The sequence below is a fragment of the Bombina bombina genome, chromosome 5 (genome assembly GCF_027579735.1).
Source record: "Bombina bombina isolate aBomBom1 chromosome 5, aBomBom1.pri, whole genome shotgun sequence".
In the NCBI taxonomy this organism is placed as follows: domain Eukaryota; kingdom Metazoa; phylum Chordata; class Amphibia; order Anura; family Bombinatoridae; genus Bombina; species Bombina bombina.
The window spans coordinates 247,699,841-247,723,850 of NC_069503.1; positions in this window are offsets into that span (position 1 = coordinate 247,699,841).

Consider the following 24,010-nt stretch of genomic DNA (forward strand, 5'->3'; position numbering starts at 1 on the left):
AATTGTATGTATATATGTTTTTATATATGAGTTGCCTTAACCTAGTGTTGGCAATACCACCTTTAAAAATATGACTACCTTAAAATCAAAGACCGCCTTAGCTTCAATCTCCCAGGTAAAATCTGACCAATGGGAAGCGAGCTGCACCATTAAAAGAAGATACACCTGTTGCAGACCAGTCATCTTGAAAAAGCCCTGCAGAGGGAGAAACGCGTTGATGTACTGCAACTATACTTAAGCTAACACTTGCCATTTAAAAGTGAGCCATATTGCTAACACTGTTAGCCATTTCCGATTCTACCACTAGACCGTAACGGGTCATTTCTGGACATTACCCCTACTACGTTCTTGGATTTAGGTTGTACCGCAACTAAACCAAAGCTACTCTCTATCACTTAAAAGTGAGCAAGACTGCTAACACTGTTAGCCATTTCCAACTTGCCATTAGACCTGTAACGGGTCAACTCTGGACACTACTTTATACTACACTCTTGGATTGGGTATCCTGCGTGCTATTTGGCACTAAGTGCAGGATTATTCTCTTCGTTTGAACGCTACATTGGAGCAAAAGAGGCCAAGAAACAGTGTAACTTACTCATCGCATTTACACCAATCAGAAAGTGTTTTCAGGACAGCGCCCTCAATAGTGACGTCATTACGGCCGTACAACGAGTCACGGAGCAGACTGATTGTGCACTCGTCTGGGTAAGCCCCTGTCTTGCTAGCAAACCAACTCCCGATTGAAAAGTTAAGTGCGGATTGGGACTATCTTTGCTGTATTATGAACTTTATATTGCGAGTCTAGTCTTATATCAAGTGATGGCAACTTAATTGTAGAAATTGTTTTTATTTACGGAGACGTCCGTTTTTACATTTTTATATCACCTAATGTGAATAAATCTATGTTTCTTTAGACATTCATCTACTTTGTTTGTTTATTTTCTCTCTCTAATAAGTATCACATTAATACACTTAGCACCTTTAGCTTTTAGCGCTCCTATCTATTTTTCACTCATAAGGAATAGGTAACCAGCAGGAACACAGGCAGTAGCGACCGACAGAAACTCAGTAATAGGTATCCTGCAGGCAGTAGTGACCAACAGGAACACAGGCAGTAGTGACCAATAGGATCACAGGCAGTAGTGACCAACAGGAACACAGGCAGTAGTGACCAACAGGAACACAGGTAGTAGTGACCAACAGGAACACAGGCAGTAGTGGACAACATGAACACAGGTAGTAGTGACCAGCAGTTACATAGGCAGTAGTGACCAACAGGAACACAGGTAGTAGTGACCAACAGGAACACAGGCATTAGTGACCAGCAACACAGGCATTAGTGACCAGCAGGACACAGTCAGTAGTGACCAACAGGAACACAGAAATATGGGACCAGCAGGAACACAGGAATAGGTGACTGGCAGGAGCACAGACAGTAGTGACCAACAGAAATGCAGTAATAGGTAACCCACAGGAACACAGGCAGTAGTTACCAACAGGAACACAGGCAGTAGTGACCAACAGGAACACAGGTAGTAGTGACCAACAGGAACACAGGCAGTAGTGACCAACAGGAACACAGGCAGTAGTGACCAACAGGATCACAGGCAGTAGTGACCAACAGGAACACAGGTAGTAGTGACCAACAGGAACACAAGCAGTAGTGACCAACAGGAACACAGGTAGTAGTGACCAACAGGATCACAGGCAGTAGTGACCAGAAGAAACAGAGGCAGTAGTGATCAACAGGAACACAGGTAGTAGTGACTAACAGGAATAAAGGCATTAGTGACCAGCAAGAATGCAGGCATTAGTGACCAGCAGGAGACAGGCAGTAGTGATCAACAGGAACACAGAAATATGTGACGAGCAGGAACACAGGAATAGGTGACTGGCAGGAGCACAGGCAGTAGTGACCAACAGGAAGACAAAAGGAATAGGTAACCAGCAGGAACACAGGCAGTGCGACCGACAGAAACTCAGTAATAGGTAACCCGCAGAAACACAGGCAGTAGTGACCAACAGGAAAACAGGTAGTAGTGACCAAAAGGATCACAGGCAGTAGTGACCAACAGGATCACATGCAGTAGTGACCAATAGGATCACAGGCAGTAGTGACTAGCAGGAACACAGGTAGTAGTGACCAACAGGAACACAGGTAGTAGTGACCATCAGGAACACAGGCAGTAGTGGCCAACATGAACACAGGTAGTAGTGACCAGCAGTAACATAGGCAGTAGTGACCAACAGGAACACAGGTAGTAGTAACCAGCAGGAACACAGGCAGTAGTGACCAACAGGAACACAGGTAGTAGTAACCAGCTGGAACACAGGCAGTAGTGAACAGCAGGAACACAGGCAGTAGTGACCAACAGGAACACATGCAGTAGTGAACAGCAGGAACACAGGCAGTAGTGACCAACAGGAACACATGCAGTAGTCAGCAGCAGGAACATAGGCAGTAGTGGAAAGAAGGAACACAGGCACTAGTGACCCGCAAGAACACAGGCAGTAGTGACCAGCAGGAGCACAGGCAGTAGTGACCAGCAAGAACATAGATAGTAGTGACCAGCAGGAACACAGGCAGTAGTGACCAGGAGGAACACAGACAGTAGTGACCAGCATGAACATAGGCAGTAGTGACCAGCAGGAACACAGGCAGTATTGACCAGGAGGAACACAGACAGTAGTGACCAGGAGGAACACAGGCAGTAGTGACTAGCATGAACATAGGCAGTAGTGACCAGCAGGAACACCGGCAGTAGTGACCAGGAGGAACACAGGCACTAGTGCCCAGCAGGAATGCAGGCAGTAGTGACCAGCAGGAACACAGGCAGTAGTGACCAGCAGGAATACAGGAATAGGTAACCAGCAGGAACACAGGCAGTAGTTACCAACAGAAACACAGGTAGTAGTAACCAGCAGTAACATAGGCAGTAGTGAACAATAGAAAAACAGGCAGTAGTGACCAACAGGAACATAGGCAGTAGTCACCAGCAGGAATACAGGCAGTAGTGACCAACAGGAACATAGGCAGTAGTGACCAACGGGAACACAGTAATAGGTGATCGGCAGGAACACAGGTAGTAGTGACCAACAGGTACACAGAAATAGGCGACTGGCAGAAACACAGGTAGTAGTGACCAACAAGAACACAGAAATAGGTAACTGGCGGGAACACAGGTAGTAGTGACCAGCAGGAATACAGGAATAGGTGACGGTCCAGAACACATGCAGTAGTCACCAGCTTGAATACAGAAATAGATTATAGGCAGGAACACAGGTATAGGCATCAAGCAGAACTAACCCATTAGAACACAGGCAGTAGTGACCAACAGAAGAATAGGCACTAATAAGTGGCAGGAATACAGGCAGTAGTGACCAGCAGGACACAGGCATTAGTGATCAGCAGGAGCACAGGCAGTAGTGACTGGCAGGAGCACAGGTGGTAGTGACCATCAGGAACACAGGTAGTAGTGACTGGCAGAAACCCAGACAGTAGTAACCAAAATGAACACAGGCAGTAGTGATCAGCAGGAACACAGGCAGTAGTGATCAGCAGGAACACAGGTATTAGTGACCCACAGCAAAACAGGCAGTAGTGATTGGCAGGAACACAGGCATTAAAGAGTAGTAGGAACACAGGCATAAGTGAGAGGCATTAACACAGGTAGTGATCACGGGCAGAAACAAATAACTAAGAATACATGAATAGGTGACAGGCAGGAACACAGGCAGTAGTGACCAGTAGGAATACAGGAATAAGTAAACAGCAGAAACACAGGCAGTAGTGACCATCAGGAACACAGGTAGTAGTGACTGGCAGAAACCCAGACAGTAGTAACCAAAATGAACACAGGCAGTAGTGATCAGCAGGAACACAGGCAGTAGTGATCAGCAGGAACACAGGTATTAGTGACCCACAGCAAAACAGGCAGTAGTGATTGGCAGGAACACAGGCATTAAAGAGTAGTAGGAACACAGGCATAAGTGAGAGGCATTAACACAGGTAGTGATCACGGGCAGAAACAAATAACTAAGAATACATGAATAGGTGACAGGCAGGAACACAGGCAGTAGTGACCAGTAGGAATACAGGAATAGGTAAACAGCAGAAACACAGGCAGTAGTGACCCCCAGGAACACAAGCAGTAGTGACCAGCAAAAAGAAAGGCAGTAGAGAACACAGGTATTAGTGACCAACAGGAACACAGGTATTAGTGATGGTACAGGTGTAAGGCAGTAGTAACCAGCAAAAAAACAGGCGGTAGTGACCAGTAGGAGCACAGGCATTCATGAGTAGCAGGAATAGGTAACCAGCAGGAACACAGGCAGTAGTCACCAACAGAAACACAGGTAGTAGTAACCAGCAGTAACATAGGCAGTAGTGACCAATAGAAAAACAGGCAGCAGTGACCAGCAGGAACCCAGGCAGTAGTGACCTGCAGGAACACAGGCAATAGTGACCAGCAGGAGCACAGGCAATAGTGACCAGCAAGAGCATAGGCAGTAGTGACCAGCAGGAACACAGGCAATAGTGATCAGCAGGAACACAGGTAGTAATCACCGACATCAATAGGTGACAGGCAGGAACACAGGCATTAGTGGCTGTCAGGAACACAGGCAGTAGTCGCCATCATGAATACAGGAATAGGTGACCAGCAGAAACATGGGCAGAAGTGACCCACTTAAAGAGTGGTAGGAACTCAGGCATTTGTGACAGGCAGGAACAAAGACATTAGTTAACAGCAAGAACACAGGCAGTAGTCACCGGCAGGAACACAAGAACTAGGATTACATGAATAGATGACAGGCATGAACACAGGCATTAGTGACCAGCAGGAATACAGGAATACTCGGTGACAGGCATGAAAACAGGCATTAGTGACCAGCAGGAATACAGGAAATGTAGGCGACAGGCAGGAACACAGGCAGTAGTGATTATCAGGAAACACAGGCAGCAGTGACCAGCAGGAATACAGGAATAGGTGACCAACAGGAACACAGGTATTAGTGATGGTACAGGTGTTAGATAGAAGTAACAGGCAAGAACACAGGCAGTAGTGACCAGCAGGAGCACAGGCATTAATGAGCCGCAGGATCACAGGTAGTAGTGACCAGCAGGAAAACAGGCATTAGTGACCAGCAGGAATATAGGCAGTAGTGACTGGCATAAACACAGGCAGTAGTGACCAGCAGGAACACAGATAGTAATGACCAGCAGGAACACAGGCATTAATGAGCAGCAGGATCACAGGTAGCAGTGACCAGCAGGAACATAGGCAGTAGTGACTGGCATGAACACAGGCAGTAGTGACCAGCAGGAACACAGATAGTAATGACCAGCAGGAACACAGGCAGTACGGATCAGCAGCAACATAGGCATTAGTGGCTAGCAGGAGCATAGGCATTAGTGGCCAGCAGGAACAAAGGCATTAGTGGCCAGCAGGCACATAGACATTAAGGACCAGAAGGGACACAGGTAGTAATCACTGGCAGGAATATATGAATAGGTGACAGGCAGGAACACAGGCATTAGTGAGCAGCAGGAACACAGGTATTAGTGACCAACAGGAACACAGGAATAGGTGACCAGCAGGAACACAGGCATTGATGACCAGAAGGAATTCAATCATTATTAACCAGCAGGAAGTCAGGCAATAGTAAACAGCAAAAACACATGCAGTAGTGACCAGCAGGAATGCAGGCATTAAAGAGCGGTAGGAACACAGGCATTAGTGACCAGCAGGAATGCAGGCAGTAAAGAGCGGTAGGAACACAGGCATTAGTGACCCGTAGGAATGCAGGTATTAAAGAGCAGTAGGAACACAGACATTAGTGACCAGCAGGAACGCAGGCAGTAAAGAGTGGTAGGAACACAGGCATTAGTTAAAGGTAGGAACACAGACATTAGTAACCAGCAGGAACACAGGCAGTAATCACCGGCAGGAACACAATCACTAGTGGCCAGCAGAAGCACAGACAGTACTACTGACCAGAAGGAGCACAGGCATAAGTGGTTGGTAGAAACTCTAAATGTGCAGCAGGAATCCAATGCAGGCTAAAATCCCCAGTAAGGGCCAACAGAATCTCAGAAGAGTAATGGCCAACACATGACAGGAGCAGAGGTTACCAAACGGGTGACAAGAAGAATGACCAAACACCAAATGAATGCTTGTCCTCTTCTTAAATAGAAATGGTCAGAAAGTATAAGGCTGAATGTGAGATGCACGTGTACCTGTCTATCAGAGAGGTCATCCAGGTAACATAGTAACATAGTAGATGAGATTGAAAAAAGACTGAAGTTCATCGAGTTCAACCTATATTAATCTAAAATACTTACAAAAAGCTCCAGTTAAATTTAAATAATCCCACTACAAGGTGACCCATTTAATACTAGCAATCATATCTATGAATTTGCTTTAAAGACAGAAATATATACAAACAATTTTTAAATGTATCTAGGGTATTGGCATTCACCACCTCCTTTGGTAATGAGTTCCACAATTGTATTGCTCTTACAGTGAAAAAATGTTTCCGTTGCAGGAGATTAAATCTCCTTTCCTCCAACCTTAAATTGTGACCTCTTGTCACAAACAATTTTATTGGAATTAAAATAGCTTCTGCCATCTCTGTATATGGGCCTTGAATATATTTATATAAAGTAATCATGTCACCTCTCAAGCGCCTTTTTTCTAAAGAAAACAGACCCAGTTTGGCTAGCCTCTCCTCATAGCTTAAATTCTCCAATCCTCTTATTAGCTTTGTGGCCCTTCTCTGAACTTCTTCTAGTTCTGCAATATCTTTTTTTTGCGATCGTTTCCCAGAACTGCACTCCATACTCAAGGTGAGGTCTTACCAGGGCTTTATATAGTGACAGAATTATGCTTTCCTCCCATGAATCAATGCCTCTTTTAGTACATGCTAGTATCTTATTAGCTTTTGAAGCCGCTGCCCTGCATTGTGCATCCATCTTTAGCTTGTTATCTATTACTACCCCCAAATCCCTTTCCTCCTGTGTTTGGCTAAGTCTTGTCCCATTTAAATAATATGCTGCCTGCTTATTTTTACTTCCAAAATGTAGAACCTTGCATTTTCCCGTATTAAATCTCATTTTCCATTTACCTGCCCATACTTCTAATTTTTGCAGGTCCTTTTGTAACGAAAGTTCATCCTGCTCTGACCTAATGACCTTACTTAACTTAGTATCATCTGAAAAAATAGAAATGTTGTTATTTAATCCTTGCTCCAAGTCATTTATAAAAATATTAAAAAGAACAAGGCCCAGTACTGATCCCTGGGAGACTCCACTGATTACCTTTGTCCAATCTGAGTATGATCCATTTACTATTACTCGTTGCTCCCTATCTTTTATCCAGTTATTTATCCATGAGCTAACATTTTCAGCTATTCCCAGTCCCTTAATTTTGTGCATTAATCTCTCATGTGGCACTGTATCAAACGCCTTTGCAAAATCTAAGTATATCACATCAACTGATTCCCCTTTATCTATATTTTTACTTACTTCCTTATAGAATCTAATTAGATTAGTTTGACATGATATATTTCTCATAAAACCATGCTGATTAGAACTCACAATCTTGTTTACATGAATATGCTCATCAATATAATCCCTTATAATCCCTTTAAATATCTTCCCCACTATTGATGTCAGACTAACTGGTCTATAGCTTCCTGGATCATCCCTACTTCCCCTTTTGAAGAGTGGCACCACATCAGCTTTATGCCAATCCTTGGGTACCATGCCTGAGGATAATGAGTCTTGAAAAATTAAGAGTAGAGGTTTGTCTATAACAGTGATAAGTTCCCTTAACACCCTAGGGCAGAGCTTTCCAAACTTTTCATGTTGGTGACACACTTTTTAGACCTTCATCATTTTGTGACACAGTAATTCAGTTGTACAAGCAAAACTAACTTGTTTTAAGAGATATGGACACGTAAATACATTTAGTTATTATATAATTTATGTATAAGTAACAGTATGTATGTGCAAGAATTTAAAAAAAGTTTAATAACACCAATAACTACTTACTATTTTAATGGGATGTATGAGGTTGATGGGATGAACACAATTTCTGAACATTTGGTGGAATATTAGATAAAGACACTCGCATTTCATCATCAAGCATTTTTAAGCTTCCACTTCCTATCCATATATCAAGAGCAGGAGCAGCAATGCACTACTGGGAGCTAGCTGCAAAAAAAAACCCCACTGACTTCTGACTTCAGCTCATCATTTAAGCTGCCGCACTCAGAGCTCGGTGAGTCTGATTGTCTACTGCCCACGCTGCAAACACACTGCTGTCCCACTCACTGACTACACATGCAGTCACGAGCCATTTAAGGAGACTACACGTGCAGTCAGGAGCCAATGTGCCGCCAAAGCCACCAATGACAATAGTTTCAGTCCCCACTGAGCTGCGCCAATAGGTTAAGATGATCTGTGACCCCCTAGGTATCAATCACGTGTCAATCATGTGATATGGGTAGCAGGCAGGCGGAAAGTCAGAAATAAAAAAAAATTGTGCTGAAGCAGGGACACACCTACACACTGCTGCCAACACACTAGTGTGTCCCGACACACAGTTTGGAAAGCACTGCCCTAGGGTGTATTCCATCTGGTAAGCAAAAACTTATGTATAGAGAGGGCGCCTATTGGGCTAAAGATATCAACACTTTCAAATATTCAAAGATATTTATTAAAAGTATAACAATAAGATAAAATATGGGACGTCTCCCTATAAAACAAGATAGCCTAATTAGTCAGGCGTAATATAAAACATGTGCAGCATTTACAATGTACGTTAAGATGTAACAGGCTAGCATTCAAAAAATAAAATGTAACAGTGTCCGTTAAATTTGATATCAGATTATACTCTTTTGTTGTAAATCCAAACTATTGTTACACAGTCTTATTAATGTATACCACCAATAATGCGTACTGCAAGACTTTCAATCAGATACCAAGTGGTATAGGGAGACGTCCCATATTTATTTTATTGTTATACTTTTAATAAATATCTTTGAATATTTGAAAGTGTTGATATCTTTAGCCCAAAAGGAGCCCTCTCTATACATAAGTTTTTGCTTACTACTGTTTTTCTTAGACAACACTTTGGGGAAGCTGTCTTTTAGAGAGGTGTATGATACCAATTCCTATAGCGCAAAACTATTCTCTTACAATCACTATCGCCTAGATTTAAAGTTTTGCGTTAGCCGTCAAAACCAGCGTTAGGGGCTCCTAACGCTGGTTTTGGCCGCCCGCTGGTATTTAGAATCAGTCAGGAAAGGGTCTAACGCTCACTTTCCAGCCGCAACTTTTCCATACCGCAGATCCCCCTACGCCATTTGCGTATCCTATCTTTTCAATGGGATCTTTCTAATGCCGGTATTTAGAGTCTTGGCTGAAGTGAGCGTTAGAACTCTAACGACAAAACTCCAGCCGCAGAAAAAAGCCAGGAGTTAAGAGCTTTCTGGGCTAACGCCGGTTCATAAAGCTCTTAACTACTGTGCTCTACAGTACATTAACACCCATAAACTACCTATGCACCCCTAAACCGAGGCCCCCCCACATTGCCGCCACTCTATTAAATTTTTTTAACCCCTAATCTGCCGACCGCACACCGCCGCCACCTACGTTATCCTTATGTACCCCTAATCTGCTGCCCCTAACACCGCCGACCCCTATATTATATTTATTAACCCCTAATCTGCTGCCCCCAATGTCGCCACCACCTACCTACAATTATTAACCCCTAATCTGCCGACCGGACCTCACCGCTACTATAATAAATGTATTAACCCCTAATCCACCTCACTCCCGCCTCAATAACCCTATAATAAATAGTATTAACCCCTAATATGCCCTCCCTAACATCACCGACACCTAACTTCAAGTATTAACCCCTAATCTGCCGACCGGACCTCACCGATATTCTAATAAATGTATTAACCCCTAAAGCTAAGTCTAACCCTAACACTAACACCCCCCTAAGTTAAATATAATTTTTATCTAACGAAATAAATTAACTCTTATTAAATAAATTATTCCTATTTAAAGCTAAACACTTACCTGTAAAATAAACCCTAATATAGCTACAATATAAATTATAATTGCATTGTAGCTATTTTAGGATTAATATTTATTTTACAGGCAACTTTGTAATTATTTTAACCAGGTACAATAGCTATTAAATAGTTAATAACTATTTAATAGCTACCTAGTTAAAATAATTACAAAATTACCTGGAAAATAAATCCTAACCTAAGTTACAATTAAACCTAACACTACACTATCAATAAATTAATTACATACAAATACGTACAATTATCTACAATTAAATAAACTAACTAAAGTACAAAAAATAAAAAGAGAACTAAGTTACAAAAAATAAAAAAATAATTTACAAACATTAGAAAAATATTACAACAATTTTAAGCTAATTACTACTCTAAGCCCCCTAATAAAATAACAAAGCCCCCCAAAAATAAAAAAATGCCCTACTCTATTCTAAAATTAAAAAAGAAAAGCTCTTTTACCTTACCAGCACTTAAAAGGGCCTTTTGCGGGGCATGCCCCAAAGAAAACAGCTCTTTTGCCTGTAAAAAAAAAAACATACAATACCCCCCCCAACATTACAACCCACCACCCACATACCCCTAATCTAACCGAAACCCCCCTTACATAAACCTAACACTAAGCCCCTGAAGATCATCCTACCTTATCTTCACCACGCCGGGTATCACCGATCGGTCCAGGCTCCGAAGTCTTCATCCAAGCCCAAGCGGGGGCTGAAGATGTCCATGATCTGGCTGAAGTCTTGATCCAAGCGGGAGCTGAGGAGGTCCATGATCCGGCTGAAGTCTTCTATCAAGCGGCATCTTCAATCTTCTTTCTTCCGGATCCATCTTCATCCCGCCGACGCGGAACATCCTTCTTCACCGACGACTTCCCGGCGAATGACGGTTCCTTTAAGGGACGTCATCCAAGATGGCATCCCTCGAATTCCGATTGGCTGATAGGATTCTATCAGCCAATCGGAATTAAGGTAGGAAAATTCTGATTGGCTGATAGAAACAGACAATCAGATTCAAGATCCAATCAGCCAATCGGATTGAACTTGAATCTGATTGGCTGATTCCATCAGCCAATCAGAATTTTCCTACCTTAATTCCGATTGGCTGATAGAATCCTATCAGCCAATCGGAATTCGAGGGACGCCATCTTGGATGACGTCCCTTAAAGGAACCGTCATTCGCCGGGAAGTCGTCGGTGAAGAAGGATGTTCCGCTTCGGCGGGATGAAGATGGATCCGGAAGAAAGAAGATTGAAGATGCCGCTTGATAGAAGACTTCAGCCGGATCATGGACCTCTTCAGCTCCCGCTTGGATCAAGACTTCAGCCGGATCATGGACATCTTCAGCCCCTGCTTGGGCCAAGACTTCAGCCGGATCATGGACATCTTCAGCCCCCGCTTGGGCTTGGATGAAGACTTCGGAGCCTGGACCGATCGGTGATACCCGGCGTGGTGAAGATAAGGTAGGATGATCTTCAGGGGCTTAGTGTTAGGTTTGGGTTAGATTAGGGGTATGTGGGTGGTGTGTTGTAATGTTGGGGGGGGGTATTGTATGGTTTTTTTTTACAGGCAAAAGAGCTGTTTTCTTTGGGGCATGCCTCGCAAAAGGCCCTTTTAAGGGCTGGTAAGGTAAAAGAGCTTTTCTATTTTAATTTTAGAATAGGGTAGGGAATTTTTTTATTTTGGGGGGCTTTGTTATTTTATTAGGGGCTTAGAGTAGGTGTAATTAGCTTAAAATTGTAATATTTTTCTAATGTTTGTAAATTATTTTTTTATTTTTTGTAACTTAGTTCTTTTTTTATTTTTTGTACTTTAGTTAGTTTATTTAATTGTAGATAATTGTAGGTATTTGTATGTAATTAATTTATTGATAGTGTAGTGTTAGGTTTAATTGTAGATAATTGTAGGTATTTTATTTAATTAATTTATTGATAGTGTAGTGTTAGGTTTAATTGTAACTTAGTTTAGGATTTATTTTACAGGTAATTTTGTAATTATTTTAACTAGGTAGCTATTAAATAGTTATTAACTATTTAATAGCTATTTTACCTGGTTAAAATAATTACAAAGTTGCCTGTAAAATAAATATTAATCCTAAAATAGCTACAATGTAATTATAATTTATATTGTAGCTATATTAGGGTTTATTTTACAGGTAAGTATTTAGCTTTAAATAGGAATAATTTATTTAATAAGAGTTCATTTATTTCATTAGATAAAAATTATATTTAACTTAGGGGGGTGTTAGTGTTAGGCTTAGACTTAGCTTTAGGGGTTAATACATGTATTATAGTAGCGGTGAGTTCCGGTCGGCAGATTAGGGGTTAATACTTGAAGTTAGGTGTCGGTGATGTTAGGGAGGGCAGATTAGGGGTTAATTATATTTATTATAGGGTTATTGAGGCGGGAGTGAGGCGGATTAGGGGTTAATAACTTTATTATAGTAGCGGTGAGGTCCGTTCGGGTTAATTATTGTAGGTAGCTGGCTGCGACGTTGTGGGGGCAGATTAGGGGTTAATAAATATAATATAGGGGTCGGCGGTGTTAGGGGCAGCAGATTAGGGGTACATAGGTATAATGTAGATTGCGGCGGTGTACGGAGCGGCAGATTAGGGGTTAAAACAATATGCAGGTGTCAGCGATAGCGGGGGCGGCAGATTAGGGGTTAATAAGTGTAAGATTAGGGGTGTTTAGACACGGGGTACATGTTAGGGTGTTAGGTGCAGACTTAGGCCTAGATTTGGAGTTTGGCGGTAGCCGTGAAAACCAGCGTTAGAGGCTCCTAACGCTGGTTTTAGGCTACCTCCGGTATTTGGAGTCACTCAAAAAAGGGTCTAACGCTCACTTTTCAGCCGCGACTTTTCCATACCGCAGATCCCCTTACGTAAATTGCGTATCCTATCTTTTCAATGGGATTTTTCTAACTCCAGTATTTAGAGTCGTGTCTGAAGTGAGCGTTAGAAATCTAACGACAAAACTCCAGCCGCAGAAAAAAGTCAGTAGTTAAGAGCTTTCTGGGCTAACGCTGGTTCATAAAGCTCTTAACTACTGTACTCTAAAGTACATTAACACCCATAAACTACCTATGTACCCCTAAACCGAGGTCCCCCAACATCGCCGCAACTCGATTAAATTTTTTTTAACCCCTAATCTGCCGACCGCCACCTACGTTATCCTTATGTACCCTAATCTGCTGCCCCTAACACCGCCAACCCCTATATTATATTTATTAACCCCTAATCTGCCCCCCACAACGTCACCGCCAGCTACCTACACTTATTAACCCCTAATCTGCCGTCCGCACGCCGCCGCCAGCTACAGTATCCCTATGTACCCCTAATCTGCTGCCCTAACATCGCCGACCCCTATATTATATTTATTAACCCCTAACCTGCCCCCCACAACGTCGCCGCCACCTACCTACAATAATTAACCCCTAATCTGCCGACCGCAAAGAGCCGCCAACTACATTATCCCTATGTACCCCTAATCTGCTGCCCCTAACACCGCCGACCCCTATATTATATTTATTAACCCCTAACCTGCCCTCCCTAACATCGCCGACACCTAACTTCAATTGTTAACCCCTAATCTGCCGACCGAATCTCGCCGCTATTCTAATAAATGTATTAACCCCTAAAGCTAAGTCTAACCCTAACACTAACACCCCCCTAAATTAAATATAATTTTAATCTAACGAAATTAATTAAATCTTATTAAATAAATTATTCCTATTTAAAGCTAAATACTTACCTGTAAAATAAATCCTAATATAGCTACAACATAAATTATAATTATATTATAGCTATTTTAGGATTAATATTTATTTTACAGGTAACTTTGTATTTATTTTAACCAGGTACAATAGCTATTAAATAGTTAAGAACTATTTAATAGCTAAAATAGTTAAAATAATTACAAATTTACCTGTAAAATAAATCCTAACCTAAGTTACAATTAAACCTAACACTACACTATCAATAAATTAATTAAATAAAATACCTACAATTACCTACAATTAAACCTAACACTACACTATCAATAAATAAATTAAATACAATACCTACAAATAACTACAATGAAATAAACTAACTAAAGTACAAAAAATAAAAAAGAACTAAGTTACAAAAAATAAAAAAATATTTACAAACATAAGAAAAATATTACAACAATTTTAAACTAATTACACCTACTCTAAGCCCCCTAATAAAATAACAAAGCCCCCCAAAATAAAAAATGCCCTACCCTATTCTAAATTACTAAAGTTCAAAGCTCTTTTACCTTACCAGCCCTGAACAGGGCCCTTTGCGGGGCATGCCCCAAGAAGTTCAGCTCTTTTGCCTGTAAAAAAAAACATACAATACCCCCCCCAACATTACAACCCACAACCCACATACCCCTAATCTAACCCAAACCCCCCTTAAATAAACCTAACACTAAGCCCCTGAAGATCATCCTACCTTGTCTTCACCTCACCGGGTATCACACCGATCCGTCCTGGCTCCGATATCTTCATCCAACCCAAGCGGGGGCTAGACATCCACTGAAGAAGTCCAGAAGAGGGTCCAAAGTCTTCATCCTATCCGGGAAGAAGAGTAGATCCGGACCGGCAACCATCTTCTTCCAAGCGGCATCTTCTATCTTCATCCGATGAGGACCGGCTCCATCCTGAAGACCTCCACCGCGGACCCATCTTCATCCGGCAACGTCCAACTGAAGAATGACGGTTCCTTTAAGGGACGTCATCCAAGATGGCGTCCCTCGAATTCCGATTGGCTGATAGGATTCTATCAGCCAATCGGAATTAAGGTAGGAATATTCTGATTGGCTGATGGAATCAGCCAATCAGAATCACCTACTCTAAGGGGGCTTAGAGTAGGTGTAATTAGTTTAAAATTGTTGTAAGATTTTCCTTATGTTTGTAAATATTTTTTTATTTTTTGTAACTTAGTTCTTTTTTATTTTTTGTACTTTAGTTAGTTTATTTCATTGTAGTTATTTGTAGATATTGTATTTAATTAATGTATTGATAGTGTAGTGTTAGGTTTAATTGTAGGTAATTGTAGATATTTAATTTAATTAATTTAATGATAGTGTAGTGTTGTAACTTAGGTTAGGATTTATTTTACAGGTAATTTTGTTATTATTTTAACTAGGTAACTATTAAATAGTTATTAACTATTTAATAGCTATTGTACCTGGTTAAAATAATTACAAAGTTACCTGTAAAATAAATATTAATCCTAAAATAGCTATAATATAATTATAATTTATAGTGTAGCTATATTAGGATTTATTTTACAGGTAAGTATTTAGCTTTAAATAGGAATAATTTATTTAATAAGAGATAATTAATTTCGTTAGATGTAAATTATATTTAATTTAGGGGGGTGTTAGTGTTAGACTTAGCTTTAGGGGTTAATACATTTATTAGAATAGCGGTGAGCTCCAGTCGGCAGATTAGGGGTTAATAATTGAAGTTAGGTGTCGGCGATGTTAGGGAGGGCAGATTAGGGGTTAATACTATTTATTATAGGGTTAGTGAGGCGGATTAGGGGTTAATAACTTTATTATAGTAGCGCTCAGGTCCGCTCGGCAGATTAGGGGTTAATAAGTGTAGGCAGGTGGAGGCGACATTGTGGGGGGCAGATTAGGGGTCAATAAATATAGGGGTCGGCGATGTTAGGGCAGCAGATTAGGGGTACATAGGGATAATGTAAGTAGCGGCGGTTTACGGAGCGGCAGATTAGGGGTTAATAATAATATGCAGGGGTCAGCGATAGCAGGGGCGGCAGATTAGGGGTTAATAAGTGTAAGGTTAGGGGTGTTTAGACTCGGGGTACATGTTAGAGTGTTAGGTGCAGAAGTAGGAAGTGTTTCCGCATAGCAAACAATGGGGCTGCGTTAGGAGCTGAACGCGGCTTTTTTGCAGGTGTTAGGGTTTTTTTCCAGCTCAAACAGCCCCATTGTTTCCTATGGGTGAATCGTGCACGAGCACGTTTTTGAGGCTGGCTGCGTCCGTAAGCAACTCTGGTATCGAGAGTTGAAGCTGCGTTAAATATGCTCTACGCTCCTTTTTTGGAGCCTAACGCAGCCTTTATGTGGACTCTCAATACCAGAGTTATTTTTATGGTGCGGCCAGAAAAAAGCCGGCGTTAGCTACGCGGGTCCTTACCGACAAAACTCTAAATCTAGCCGTTAGAAAGTGTTTCCCCATAGGAAACAATGGGGCTGCGTTAGGAGCTGAACGCTGCTTTTTTGCAGGTGTTAGGTTTTTTTTCAGCTCAAACTGCCCCATTGTTTCCTATGGGGGAATCGTGCACGAGCACGTTTTTCAAGCTGGCCGCGTCCGTAAGCACCGTTGGTATTGAGAGTTGCAGTGGCGGTAAATATGCCTGTACGCTCCCTTTTTGGAGCCTAACGCAGCCCTTCTGACAACTCTAAATACCAGCAGTATTTAAAAGGTGCAGGGGGAAAAAACCAGCGTTAGCTACACGGGTCGTTACCGACAAAACTCTAAATCTAGCCGTATGTATTCCATCTGGGCCTGGAGTTTTATTTATCTTAATATTATCCAATTTGTTCCTGATATCCTCTATACATAACCCAGTTAATGGTAAGGGCTGGCATGTTCTATTTTGTTCCAAAGTATCATCCAATGGTTCCTCTCTTGTGTATACTGAAGAAAAAAAACTGGTATAGTACCTCAGCCTTCTCCCTGTCACTGTTAATCATGCTACCGTCCACGCATTTTTATTTTTTTTATTGTCTTTCTTAGATTTTTTGCTATTTATGTACTTAAATAATTTTTTAGGGTTAGACTTAGAGGCCGAATTATCAAGCCGTCAACTATGCTGCATTCGACAGCACCAATACGCTCGCCTAACATTGCGGCCGCGGACCTGAATACGCTCTCCCTATTTATAAAAAAAGCTGTCAAAATGCCACGCACCAAGTACAGGGCGATGAGCAGCGGACTGTTGTTAACTAACAGTCATCAATCTCCTTGCTATTCGGCTTTTTCCCAGCTTTATTTATTCCCTGTCACTAAACACTACCACTATACTAAAATATTTAACCCCTATCCCGCCACTCCTGGACCCCACCGCAACTTTAATAAAGTTATCAACCCCTATTCCGCCACTCCCGGACCCCACCGCAACTAAATAAAAGTATTAATCCCTATCCCGCTGCTAACTCTAATAAAGTTATTTACCCCCATCCTGCTGCTACCAGAGTCCACCGCAACTCTAATAAAGTTATTAACCCCTCCACAACAAAATAAATGTATTAACCCCTAAACCCCTGGCCTCCCACATCACTACCACTTACTAAACCTATTAAACCCTAAACCGCCAGCCCCCCACATCGTCATAAACTAAATTAACCTATTAACCCCTAAACCTAACAACTAGCTAACTTTACATTAAATATTACCTCATCCCTATCTTATAATAAATTTAAACTTACCTTTAGAATTAAAATAAACTATATTAAACTATTAATTAACATACCCTAACTATTATACTAAAATTACATTAAACTATATTAAACTAATAATTAACCTACCCGCCCTAACTATTATACTAAAATTACATTAAACTATATTAAACTACTAATTAACCTACCCTAACTATTATCCTACAATTACATTAAACTATACTAAACTAATAATTAATCTACCCTATTATACTAAAATTACATTAAACTAACAATTAAATTAACTATATTACATATTTAAAAACCTAACCCTACTCAAGTTATTTAAATCTACTATAAAGAATTACTAAAGTTACAAAAAAAATAACAACTAAGTTACACAAAATAAAAAACACTAAGTTACACAAAATAAAAAACACTAAGTTACACAAAATAAAAAATAAATTATCAAATATTTAAACTAATTACACCTAATCTAATAGCCCTATCAAAATACCCCCCCCCCCCCAAATAAAAAAACCCTAGCCTACAATAAACTACCAATGGCCCTTAAAAGGGCCTTTTGCGGGGCATTGCCCCAAAGAAATCAGCTCTTTTACCTGTAAAATAAAATACAAACACCCCCCAACAGTAAAACCCACCACCCACACAACCAAACCCCCCAAATAAAAACCTATCTAAAAAAACTTAAGCTCCCCATTGCCCTGAAAAGGGCATTTGTATGGGCATTGCCCTTAAAAGGGCATTTCGCTCTTTTTCAACCCAAAGTCCCTAACCTAAAATTAAAACCCACCCAATAAACCCTTAAAAAACACTAACCCCCGAAGATCCACTTACAATTTTCAAAGACCTGACATCCATCCTCATCCAAGCGGTAGAAGTCCTCAGCAAAGCCGGCAGAAGTCTTCATCCAAGCGGGCCGAAGTCTTTACCCAACCGGGCAGAAGTCTTCATCCAGACGGCATCTTCTATCTTCATCCATCTGGCGCGGAGCGGCTCCATCTTCAAGACATCCGGCACAGAGCATCCTCTTCTTACGACGTCTCTTGGTGAATGCAGTTTCCTTTAAATGACGTCATCCAAGATGGCATCTCTTACATTCCGATTGGCTGATAGAATTCTATCAGCCAATAGGAATTAAGGTGGAAAAAAATCCTATTGGCTGTTTCAATCAGCCAATAGGATTGAGCTTTCATCCTATTGGCTGATCCAATCAGCCAATAGGATTGAGCTCGCATTCTATTGGCTATTCCAATCAGCCAATAGAATGCGAGCTCAATCATATTGGCTGATTGGATCAGCAAATAGGATGAAAGCTCAATCCTATTGGCTGATTGCAACAGCCAATAGGATTTTTTCCACCTTAATTCCTAGTGGCTGATAGAATTCTATAAGCCAATTAGAATGTAAGGGACGCCATCTTGGATGACGTCATTTAAAGGAAACTTCATTCTTCAAGAGATGTCGTAAGAAGAGGATGCTCTGTGCCGGATGTCTTGAAGATGGAGCCGCTCTGTGCCGGATGGATGAAGATAGAAGATGCCATCTGGATGAAGACTTCTGCCCGGTTGGATGAAGACTTCGGCCCACTTGGATGAAGACTTCTGGCGCTTGGATGAGGATGGATGTCCAGTCTTTGAAAACTGTAAGTGGATCTTCGGGGGTTAGTGTTAGGTTTTTTTAAGGATTTATTGGGTGGGTTTTAATTTTAAGTTAGGGACTATGGGCTGAAAAAGAGCTAAATGCCCTTTTAAGGGCAATGCCCATACAAATGCCCTTTTAAGGGCAATGGGAAGCTTAGGTTTTTAGATAGGTTTTTATTTAGGGGGTTTTGTTGTGTGGGTGGTGGGTTTTACTGTTGGGGGGTGTTTGTATTTTATTTTAAAGGTAAAAGAGCTGATTTCTTTGGGGAATGCCCCACAAAAGGCCTTTTAAGGGCCATTGGTAGTTTATTGTAGGCTATGTTTTTTTTTTATTTTGGGGGGGCTTTTTATTTTGATAGGGCTATTAGATTAGGCATAATTAGTTTAAATATTTGATCATTTATTTTTTATTTTGTGTAACTTAGTGTTTTTTATTTTTTGTAACTTAGTGTTTTTTACTTTGTAACTTAGTAATTCTTTATAGTAGATTTAAATAACTTGAGTAGGGTTAGGTTTTTAAATATGTAATATAGTTAATTTAATTTAATTGTTAGTTTAATGAAATTTTAGTATAATAGGGTAGATTAATTATTAGTTTAATATAGTTTAATGTAATTGTAGGATAATAGTTAGGGTAGGTTAATTAGTAGTTTAATATAGTTTAATGTAATTTTAGTATAATAGTTAGGGTAGGTTAATTATTAGTTTTATATAGTTTATTTTAATTCTAAAGGTAAGTTTAAATTTATTATAAGATAGGGATGAGGTAATATTTAATGTAAAGTTAGCTGGTTGTTAGGTTTAGGGGTTAATAGGTTTAGTAAGTGGTAGTGATGTGGGAGGCCAGGGGTTTAGGAGTTAATACATTTATTTAGTTGTGGAGGGGTCCGGGAACGGTGGGATAGGGGTTAATAACTTTATTAGAGTTGCGGTGGGCTCCGGGAATGGAGGGATAGGGGTTAATACATTTATTTAGTTGCGGCGGTGTACTATTTTCTTTGAATAATTTAAATGCCCTATGTTTTTTCCTAATTTCTCTTAACACATTTTTATTCAGCCACATTGGCTTGGATTTTTTTTTTTTTTTTTTTTTTTAACCATATGGTATTTGTTGATATATATATTTATTTAACAAAGTTTTAAATGTTATCCATTTATCCTCTGTATTTTTATTAGAGAATAATTTGTCCCAATTTATGTTATTTAATGATTTCCTTAAATCATTGAATTTTGCTTTCTTAAAATTAAAAGTCTTGGTTAAACCTTTAAGACACTGCTTATGAAAAGAGATTTCAATTGTGACCATGTTATGATCACTGTTACCCAAATGTTCTTTGACTTCTATGTTTGATATTATATCTGTATTATTTGATAGCACTAAATCCAATATAGCTTTACTCCTAGTTGGCTCCTCTATTAATTGTGACAAGAAGTTATCCCTGAGAACATTTAAAATTCTATCCTACTTAGCTGAATTATTAGTTTCATTGGCCCAGTTTATATCAGGGTAGTTAAAATCTCCCATAATTACAGCACTGTTATTAGCAGCCTTACCTATTTGCATTAGTAGTTGAGTTCCATCCAGGTCACTAATGCTGGGAGGCTTGTAGCGTGTTCCTAGTAATATTTTTTTTGGCTTTCCCCCCCACTCTTTATTTCCACCCACAGGGTCTCTACATTGTCACCTGTAACATAAATATCTTCCCTTATTGTAGGTTTAAGGTTAGGTTTAATATACATGCAGATTCCTCCACCCCTTTTATTATTCCTGTCCCTCCTAAATAAAGTATACCCCTGTAGGATAACTGCCCAGTCATGTGAATCATCCCACCAAGCTTCAGTTATAGTGATAACATCATAGTCCTCTTCTGCAACTAAGAGCTCCAGCTCCCCCATTTTACCTGTCATGCTTCTTACATTTGTTGCCATACATTTAATTTTCATGTGCTTTCTGCTGCTACTTGGTGTGCTTTCCTCCATACTTTCTAATGTGACATTTCTTAAGTCATCCCTTCCTTGAGATATTAAAAGAAGTGACAGATTCACAGACTGACCTCTATGTTCTATTGTGTTCTAACTGCCCCTCCCCTATTTGCCTAGTTTAAAAGATTCTCTAAACTTGCTACCATCCTTTTCCCCAACACACCTGCACCCATGTCATTCAGGTGCAATGCATCCTTACTGTACAAACTGTACCCAAGTGAAAAGTCAGCCCAGTGCTCTAAAAAGTCAAACCATTCATTTTTACACCATGTCTTTAACCATGAATTAACAGATCTTAGCTCCTTCTGCCTTACTGAATTAGCACACGGCACTGGTAATATCTCAGAAAATATTACTTTGAAGGTCCTTTGCTACCTAACGCTCTGAAGTCATTTTTTAGGACTCTCCATCTCCCGCTGATTCCTTGAGGGTAAAGGGATAGGAGAGTGCAGAACTTCCTCGGAAAACGTAACAATGGAATACTTCTATGTCCCCTTAAAGCCATATGTTCCCATTTCAAGAGACCTTTTAGGATATAATGTATTGTCTAAGACATAGACATTGGTATCATTATCTATTGTTGCTATTTGGTGGTGATGGAGATGATATATTTTGTCTAAATTGTCATTTTTTTCCTCCCTTATATACTTATACCCTTTACACATGTTTCAATGAACATAAATGGCCATTTCCTAACATTGGTTTATTTTGTAAATTTGTAAAATTGCAAAAATTGTAAGAATTGGGAAATATTGGTCACTCGAACATATTTATTTACAGAGTCATGACTATAGTTGAAATGTTACATTGCTGAGTGGAGGTATTGTTGCCCTATTGAAAATTTTTGTCCGTAGATATATATATAAATATCTCTGTAGTCATTATTTAACTAATATATGAGTATAATGGCCATGTTGGGACCGTATCCTTAGTTTAGGCAACCTGTCCTTTTCACAGCATGTGAGTAATAACCAGGACCATTTACTTTGTAACTGTCAGACACCTAGGTTACAGGTTTTCTGCTATAGAGGGTGCAAAACGAACGCAACAAAAAGTTGCATTATTTCACCCTCCATATAGCTGCCATTACGAGTTTTGGAAAAGCCCCCCCAAAATATAAAAAAACCTAGCCTACAATAAACTACCAATAGCCCTTAAAAGGGCCTTTTGTAGGGCATTGCCCTAAAGAAAACAGCTCTTTTCCCTGAAAAAAATACAAAGACCCTCCCAACAGTAAAACCCACCAACCAACCAACCCCCCAAAATAAAAAACCTAACTCTAAAAAAAAACTAAGCTACCCATTGCCCTGAAAAGGGCATTTGTATAGGCATTGCCCTTAAAAGGGCATTCAGCTCTTTTTCTTGCCCTGAAATGGAAATGCAGCTCTTTTAAGAAAATCCCAAACCCTAATCTAAAAAAAAAAAACACCCAAAAAAAGTTTAAAAAAACCTGTTCAAATCAGCCAATCGGATGAGAGCTACTGAAATTTTATTGGCTATTCAAATCAGCCAATAGAATTTCAGTAGCTCTCATCCAGCCGTCTGGATGTCCGGACTTCAGAAACTGTAAGTGGATCGTTGGGGGTTAGTGTTAGGTTTTTTAAACTTTTTTTGGGTGGGTTTTTTTTAGATTAGGGTTTGGGCATTTCTTAAAAGAGCTGAAAGCAGAAAAAGAGCTGAATGCCATTTTAAGGGCAATGCCCATACAAATGCCCTTTTCAGGGCAATGGGTAGCTTAGGTTTTTTTTAGAGTAAGGTTTTTTTATTTTGGGGGTTTGTTGGGTGGTGGGTTTTACTGTTGGGGGGCTTTTTTATTTTTATAGGGCTATTAGATTAGGTGTAATTGTTTTTATTTTGGATAAGTTTGTTTGTTATTTTTCGTAATTTAGTGTTTGTTATTTTTTGTACTTTAGGTTTTTTTTTATTTTTTGTAATTTAGTATTTTTTATTTTTTGTAATTGTAGATTTTTTTTTTTTAGTTGTGTTAGGTTTTTTTAATGAGTAATTTAATTTATTTAATTGATAATTATTTTAATTTTAGTATAATAGTAAAGTTAGTTTAATTTATAGTTTAAACTTAGGTTTTTTTAATTTCCCACGTAAGTTTTTATTTATTTTAAGATAGGTATCTTGTTATTTTAATTTAAAGAAAGGGGGTTGTTAAGTTTGTGGGTTAATAGTTTAATTTAGTTTTTTTGCGATGTGGGGGCTGGCGGATTAGGGGTTAATAGGTTTATTTAGTGGCAGTATCATATGTTTTTTTTAACATATTGTTTGCAAGTATAACAGCTAATTGAGCAATTAATGATGTAGGTATGTTTACATGCCCATTTTGGGAGTGTCCTTTTTTCCTCTATTGGTGGGATTTAGTTTAAATATTTTGTCAGTTAGGTTAGAAGATGCTTTATGCCTGAGGAAACAGCCAAGGCTAAGGCTGAGAAACACGTTGCATTAACCCATGCTTGTTATTGCTTTTATATTGTTTTTAATAAACTAACTTGTTTTATACAAGCTATGGTTTAGCACCTTCTTTTTTGAGCAGCAATATTTCTGCTTTTGACAAATTCTATCTACATATCACTCACTGAATGTGGTGATATTATCCTGCACATTGCATCCGTGACCTGGAAAGGGTTAGCCAGTACACCTCTAAGTTACCAGCCTGCTTCTACTAGTACATAAGTGTACTATGGTTAAATGTGAGTACCTATTTGGCATTGTTCTTATGATTGTTTCATATTGACACACTGATGCACACATGAGGCGCTCTGTTGTTGTTCCTTATTGTAGTAGTATTCATCGGACAAGTTTGTGAAGACACTACCCAAAGAGGGTCAGCCAGTACAC